The following is an 8,584-nucleotide window of genomic DNA, read 5'->3' as shown; positions in this document are numbered from 1 at the left end:
TATGCACTAGTGCTTTAATTTAACATTTTCATAGGTTAAACCTCGTAGGAGACATTCATAATTTTGGAAATTCTTTTTAACTGCAGGGATTCTTGTTCCTGTTAAGACCGATCTGTATTCCTTCCGCTGCTTGATTTGCGAGAAGAATGTCTCCTGTGGGCAGCAAGGAGAGTTTGATCTGAAACGCCATATTAGCAGTAAAGTTCATACATCTCTTCAAGGGACAAATATTAAAATGAAGCCCATCTAAGGCTACATGTCAATGAAGAGTTCCAGCGAAGTCTCCTTTGCCAGAGAGACGGAAATACAGTTCACAGGATTTTTGGCAGAGCATAGCAAGGAAAGTACAGATGAAGGTATATTTACTGCAGTATCTAATGTTATGACAAAGCATTCCATTCTGTGGGAAAATTGTATTTGGCTTTGGTGTAGATAATGCCTCAGTGAATGTTGGAAGGCATAACTCTGTTAAAACTAGAGCACTCTCTTTGAATTCTAATGTGTATTTCATGGCCTGTCCGTGCCACATGGCCCACAATGCTGCATCCCATGCTGCTTCTGCCTTCTGTTCTAGCTTGAAATATTTTAATACAGAGGAATTGCTTGTAGATGTATACTTCTGGTTTGACGATTCTTCAAAACGTAAGAATGTGCATGCCGAATTCTGCCAATATGTTGATTCTGATTTCCGCCGGATGCTGAAATTTATTTCTGTGAGGTGGTTAGGAATGTCTACATGTTTGGATAGACTGATTTTTCAGTTTGCTGCTCTGCACTCCTACTTCCTATCAACACCAGACAGTGACATAACTAGCAAGGTCAGGTTAAGGAGACTTGTTCACAGTTTTGAGAACCCTATGACTGAGGTCTACTGTCTATTTCTTCAGGCTGTGTTACCTGCTCTTGTTGATTTCAACCTTTTGCTTCAAAGGGAAGATCCAGTCATTCACCTCCTGTATGATGCCCTGTTCGAATTAATTGCTGTGATCTTGAGTCGAGTGTTTTATGTAGATGTCATTCAGTTATTCAAGGAGAGCCCAGATGCCAGTTTGCCTGATTTGACAGCAGAAGAATGCCAGATCCCAGATACAAGTCTGTATGTTGGCATCATTGTGCGGGAAAAGTTGAGAAACATGCTAGAAAGTGGGGACATTGAGCCAGGAACCCAGAAAGCTTTCTATGAAGCAGTACGCAACTTTCACCAGAATGGTGTAAAGTATGCTTTAAATGTCCTTCCAGTTAATGACAATGTGCTTAAGCATGCACAAGTCTTTAACTTTTTCTAGAAACACAAACCAGTTTTGATAGTGTGCTGTTCTCAGGAGAACGGTTTGCAGCATTCCTCAAGTTGGCATAGCATGACCTAGTTTGCTTAGAACAAGAATTTGCAAAATACCAGGTCACTGACTTTCAGGACATATCAAAAAATGCAAGAGAAAGGGCTGCTATTAAAGTAAACTGTGGTACTGGTGAGGTAGTCACTTACAGGATGGGTATCATTTGGCATTCCCTTGGCACTCAGAGAAGCAAGTTTTTCCTTCTATCTAAAGGAGCCCAACTTATCTTCACGTTGCCCCTCAGCAATGCTGATGAAGAAAGGGTGTTCACAAGGATAACCAAGAATAAAACCAAATTCCGCTCCAGTTTATCACTTGATAGAACATTGTCTTCTATATTAATGTTTCAAATGAACAGGCCTCAAGGTGAAACATTTTACAAATATTCTCCATCTGAAAACGTGAAAAAGAAGGCAAAAACTGTGACATGGGATTACAACAAATTGCATGGAAGCACATGATAAAATATCTACCAGTGTGTTATATTGGTTTCAGATATAAGTGCCCATAACCCTGATACAGGTTGGTGTGAGGAACGGGTTACTGTCAGCCTCTGATACTTGACAATGTGAATGATCTGACAGGACTGTTTGTGCTGGTCTTAGTGTTTTCTCTTATTTCAAGGTTAGTAAAGTTGGGCAGGTGTTGTGCTTGATCTAGATATTATGTACATATGGACTTTAAAAGAATATTATTTATTTTATGCAAATGACAATCTGTTGCATCCAGTAATTTTTTTTTTTCATTTAACTGTGCTTGTGTCACCATATGTACACAGAACTTTAATAAAGTACTGCTACTGAAAGACTTGTTTAATATCATGGTTACGCATTCATTTACAGTACAATCAGGTTACAGGAGGGAGCACTAAGGTTAGTGCCTTTCCATTTCTGGTGCTCTGCAGCAGTTTCAAGAACTTCTTGTTTCCCTCGTCTTTTTTGCATGATTTTTGCTCGCGAGAATGTGTCACTCATAGTCGTTGAAATGTCACTCATAATTTCACTGAAATTATACAAATGTCACACATGGCAATCTGAAACCTTGGCATCTATGGATTTACTGGGGATGGGATCCTCCCATATTTAAGGACCAGTTAAAACATGTGCACATATTGCAATGGACAATTGGATGTCTCTGTTCTGTCTGGGACTAAAGATATTTACCACCCCTTCTGCTGTGCTCGGAGTCCGCCTGAAACTGAAGCTAATGCTGATGCAGCTACCAGGTCAGAGGGTGGCTTGAGTTCTACACCACAGATCACTGGAATTTTTATGTGGGGCTAACCGACTAAGAGTATGGCTGTGATTACAAGCACAAGTAACATTACTTGAGGTGCCGCTTCTTATAGTATTGTTTCCATTGCTATTTCTGGTACCTAATTTTTAGGGACCCAATGCTTTTCTTACAAGTGGCTAGCAGCACTGCTGAAAAAAAGGGTGTCCAAATACCAAGGCTGTTTACTCTTGACTCCACCTCATGCCTCTTCTTTTCATCACCTAACACTTTCCTCTCTTTTTCCGAGTCTTGCATGCTCTTTTTCATCCCTGCTTCATGAACCCCGTTCATAAATTTGGCCTCTTTTTTTTTTGGTGTCCAGGCCTATTTTCAACTCCAGTCTGACACTGACTGAGTCTCCCTACACTTCTCCCCCTCCTTAGAATTCAGAGAGGTATCTCCCTTCAACTCTGAAACCTCCAATAAGTGTTTGGTTTTGACTCTCCCTTGTCAGTTGAAAAATGTGATCTGTTGTCTCTTACTACAGATGCTTTCAGTCCTGCAGTTACTGTAAGTTGACACGCACTTGGGCCATGTGCCACAAAGTCCACTGTAGAACTACAGGCTGGATGGCACTAGTCACACTGGTCACAGAGGCAGCAGTAGATGGGCTTGCTTTACAGATTTGTGTAGCATCAGCCAGTCATGATTATTTCTTCTTGAGTAGCTTCCAGTTGAGAGTCTTATCTCCTTAAGTCCTGGCATTTTAGCCAACAGCAGTTTGTGTTCTGCAAATCTGCTGTGATGCCGGGATTTTCAGAGTCCTAGGCAAAATTCAATTTTACCGTTTTGTCATAGTATTTTCCATAATAACAAGGCGAATTTAGGCCATTTGTTGCAGTTTTGCACCCCCTCCTGTTCATTTGTGATAGTGCTGTCAAGTAACTGCCTGCAACAGCCTTAATTTAGATCCGGCCCATTAACCCTGATAGTTGCTGTGTATTCCAATCCCAGCTTTAGTCCAGAAGGTCATTTCGATTGCTTGCACTAGGGCCCATGGCATATCTACTGCTTTAGAGGGATAATACAAAATAAACATATATGGCAGTAGGAATTTCCATAGATTGAGTTGTATGTTCATGGCAAAGAACTTGCCTAGAGAATGATGTGGTTGCCAAGTCAGCCAACATTCTGATTATTTGCTGGATCAGGCTGCATGGTACGAGATGGGGTCCTGAAAGGTGGGGGTGCATGCACTGACTTTGTGGCAGTTTCGACTCAAAAGAAAGTTTCCCATCAAAGGGTGTTGAATGAGTTCTGTGGTTTTGGGCCAGATTTACAACTCACAAAACACTGATAAGGTTGTTTCGCTTTTGCAAAAATTAGTTGTCAGATGGCACCTTGGGGTTAAAATGGTCACCAAAGATGCTATATCTCAACTTCAAGTTGGGAGTTGTTGCACTCGGCTTTTGATATATGTAACTAGTGGAACTGAGGTGCTTGACCCTGGTCAGCTGTTGTGTACTTTATTGTTTTGTTCAAATCCTTGGATTGTAGACTGTCTTGCACTCGTTCCTTGCGAAACTATACTAACTAATATGCCTAGATTTGAAGATGGGAGAGTAGAGATGGCCCAGAACCTTTTTGGCACAAATACGCTTATAGAACCCTTACCACAGGGCATATCTAGTAGAGTAAGTTTAAAAACATTATTTTTGAGGCTTGAGCGATTAAAAAAACAGGAGTTATCCCATTGGTGGGACGGGGTAACACTCCAGAAATATCTGGCTAACTAAAAAATTCAGAGGGGTTTGAGAATTCTAATCTTCCCCACTTTCGAGGACTTGAGCGAGGACCTCTTGAAAGAGTGGGAGGGTAATCATGAGAATGCGTCGCAAGTTATGACGCCAAGCCAGGGAGAAAGGGGACAAACTGCAAGGGGAAATTGAGGCCCTAGAGAAAGAAATTAACGATATGGAGCAAAAAGATCTAATTGAAAAAAATGTCACCATTCTAAAAAAGGTAATGGAAGAACACCAGATATACTTGAAAGATAAGAAGCTGAAAAAGATCAAGAGAGATGATAGGGACTACCGTGACGGACATGTCTACAAAAAAGAGAACTAGAGATGATAGGGAAGAGAGCAATGATGCACGCTCTGTCAGTAGTATTTCTTCCTCATCCGTGAGTAGTGTAGCCACTAATGTACCACAAGAGATCCCTTTAGGAGAAAGAGCTTCTTCTTTCCAGAAGGAGCTTGCAAAGCTTCGAATCAGCAGCAGACTCCAAAAAAAAGAGAACAGCCCAAATCAGGATGGGAGGCAGGAGGTCAAAAGGCAGATACAGGACGAGGGCCAACCAAGAAACTGAATACAGTAGCGAGGCCCTAACTATGAATGACAATATGTTATGCAACCTTATGGGACCAGATGATACCAACAATGACTTTGATTTAAAGATTGTACATTTGTCTAATAAAATTCTTGATAAAGATGAAGTGGCACTCCTGAGTAAAGGTTTGAATTTCTTTCCTACTCAGGTGGGGGATATGACTGAAGTGCATATCGATCTGTACAAATTTGAAAGAGCCTTGAATCTCAGGGATTACTTTTCACAACAAATGCCAAAGACAATGCCTCTGATCAGGCCAGAGAATCTGACTCATACTGTTGCTGATATACATAATGCACAACTTTTGCTCAGTTTGGATGATGATGGGAATCATGATATGTCAACTCTACTTAATGATTTTGAAATCATACAAAACTGTAACATAGACAGTGGTCTCAAACCAAGATCTAAATGTGTGCCTACGCTCAATTACCATCCAAATATAGACATGTTCTATAATAAAGTGAGTGATGACCTGTACAAATTGGAGACATCAGGTAGACATGTACAACGTATTAGCCACAACATTACCGCCACTGAACGACAAGCGCTCAATAGATTGCAACTTGATAAAACTATTGTTATAAAAGTAGCGGACAAGTGCGGTAATGTTGTGGTTATGTATCACTGTGATTACATATCTGAGATTGATGAACAGTTAAGCAATACTCATTGCTATGAGCCAATTACTATTAATTCTATCAAGAGAGTAACTGCGATGATAAATATGAGATTGTGCGAATGGAGGGATATTGGTTTATTGTCATTCAATCAATCAAAATAGCTTTATTTGATTCTATATCATAAAATCATAAAAGCACAATGATAAAAAACTCTTTAAAAAAGTGCAATTCTCCAAATTCAGATACAATCAACAAGGTAATAAAAAATACAATCAGTATAAAAACAGGAATACATAATATAATCCATATATATACACAAGAAAGTACAGGGACACCGGTTATTCACAATTTCTTCACATGGTGTTCCGAGACCTTATGACAGCTTTTTTTTTTGAAAAACCTTTATTGACATTGCAACCAAAGACAAGTATGGGCCTACAACCCTCGGGGCCGGCCGCTAAGCAGTTAAAGTAACAGCAAGCAAATCTTAATCACACGCAGCACCTCGGGAAGCAGATTCTCCATGCTAGTATACTCTAGTCCAGTGAACAGCCCAAAGGGGAAACCAGGATATAAAAGGTTTTCATTTTACAATAAGGGATAGAAGGATCAGGTGCCAATCAAGTTCTCAGCAGCGAAAAATGGCAGGCAGAGTAGTGAACGTCAACAATGAACAGCAATCTATCAAGTCACTGGCGCTGAAACAGGAGGTTCAGGATGTGGAGGAATGTCACGAGCCGTTTGCGCCTGCAGTCCCCTGCCCTAGGACCCAGAAGACATCACGGAAATTGATGCACAAATAAAAACAATGATTGGCAACGAAGGAAACCTACCGTACTGACCCCAGAAAAGAAAGACAAAGAAGAATAAGAAAAGAAAAAGGAGGCCATAGGAACAAAGTAAAGGACTAAAGAAGCCCCTCCCCCAAACCCCCACCCTGCACCTCTGCAGATGACTACGGCCCCCCCCCCGCAGTGTGCCTGTCGCCCCAGAACCAGACCCGAAATATAGAAGAAACAGAGAAAAAGGGGAAAGAGAGGAAACCCCCCCTAACAGAGAAGGGGCGAGAGTAGTAATAAACTGGAGGAGGGCCTTCAATCATGCCCCTGGCTTCTCCCTCCCGCACAATATATTCCTCCCCAAAACAAACAGTAAACAACCAAAATTCGACCATGTCTAAGAGAAATGGGGAGCATTATTCACAGACTACACTATTAGTTATGCCGTGAGAGCACACAACCCCCAAGCCCGCCCGCCTATTAAATGACAACCTCTGAAGGATCAGCCTTATCCTTGGCCACGCTTTGCGAATCCACCAATGCATACCCAGCGACCCATTATCATGTCCAAAGTTACAAGGAAGAGGAGCGTCCAAAGAAGACCAGGAAGGGACACACACATGTAGGGAGGATGTCTCTGAACACCAACACAGTCATCGTCATGGAAAATCACCTTTCCCAGTACTGCCCCAGGGCCTGCGCCGCACACAAGGTCCAGGAAGGAGGAATCAGCCAGAGCAAGCGACCGCTGCGGGAAGATCGCCCGGGTCGCCGGAGGCCGCGCATGGGACAAAGTCACCACCTTCTGCTCAAGTCCAAAATCTCCGGAACAGGCCGACCCCACAGCCAGCCGACCACCCGCTGCCACAGTGTCCGAAATTTCCAGCTGTCCTTTATTCACAGAGGCGGTCACGTTACTTTCCTCCTGTGTAGGGTGAAGCAGATCCTTGTGTACCTGGGGACAGGCAGACCGCAACTGTTCCGACGCTGACGCCATACCATCCAGCTTCCTCCCCAATACCCGGGCGCCGTGAACCAGGGTGGAATGGAGGGCTCCGAGAGCGTCGAGAAGGTCACCGTACCCCAGCACAGCCCCCTGCGCTCGCTCCGCTACGCTCCTCTGCGCCACACACTCCCAATCTTGCTGTGACCCAATGTACAGGATGATAGAGTTCATCCCATCAAGATGGCCGCAGGGCAGGGCCACCCCAGATGGGAACCGGGACTCAGGCACAAGCGCATCAAGTTCCATGGCACTGCAAACAGGGTTCCGGAGGCAGGCAAAATATGCATCCAGTGTGTGGTCACAGGTAACAGTCGTTCTCCTCCTGGGCCAGTGCCCGCGAAAACCGGGAGCAGCCCGCGCAAATCGGGACGAGCCACAGGCCGCGTCCGATCAGTTCACTGGCGAGGGCCCAGGCAATCGCCGAAAGACCCTGGAATCGTCACCCCGGGTATGCACCCACTACGCCACGCTCGATGTTAGGAGCGACCACAGCGAGATTTAGGCCAATATTCGCTCCGCTTCGGTATTCCGACTCCACCCGGTCACCAATGGCCGCTGTTGTTGAACTGCCGCCCGGCCATGTCGTCCACCCGAGGTCCCGGCTCCAGGGCTGCACAGGCCGCAAACTTCAAATGAACATTTCTCAGGCGGTACCGCCGCCAGAAACTTCAGGATCACACGATCGGTTGCCGCTCTCAATCACCAACACGGGCATGTAGCGCAGGCTGAGGATCACATGCAGGATATCTGTGCGGGATGTGGAGGTTCACGGAGCCGGGAGCCTACGCTGCCGTCCCGGTCGCCATCTTGGCTCCTCCTCCCCTTATGACAGCTTTTAAAAGGAAGAGGTAGCCACGATAATGAATTCATTTTCTAGCGTCTGTAATCTTAAAAAAGCTATTCTGCATTGTTTTAACTTCCATCTTCTAAGAATGGGCAATAAAAAGATATTCCTCGGTGCAACATAATATTTACAGAATAAGGTGCAATGCATTGTGGTCAAGCTAGAAATATCATTGCATGGGCATATAGGATGGTGTTTAGACCAATCATTAGTGTCAGGAAATGTAACCATACTAAAGAAAGACCACTACGGAAACGGGCCAGAAGCATACGAGAAAAACTACTTTGTACCATTATTAAATAGGGTTGTAAACCTATACAAGTGGACATCAAATGATTTGCCATGACCGATTTCTTTTCTCTCTCAAGCAGTGTGTCTTAAGGGATTT

The 8,584-nt window shown here is 43.7% G+C and overlaps 1 pseudogene; it reads left to right on the top strand.

Annotated features, from left to right (window-relative positions):
• The first annotated feature begins 256 nt into the window (after positions 1–256).
• LOC146801903 (uncharacterized) lies at positions 257–1,798 on the top strand (annotated as a pseudogene).
• The last annotated feature ends 6,786 nt before the right edge of the window (positions 1,799–8,584 follow it).

This window comes from Triturus cristatus, chromosome 8, assembly GCF_964204655.1.
Source record: "Triturus cristatus chromosome 8, aTriCri1.1, whole genome shotgun sequence".
NCBI classification, from domain to species: Eukaryota; Metazoa; Chordata; class Amphibia; order Caudata; family Salamandridae; genus Triturus; species Triturus cristatus.
This window is presented reverse-complemented; position numbering and strand designations above follow the sequence as displayed.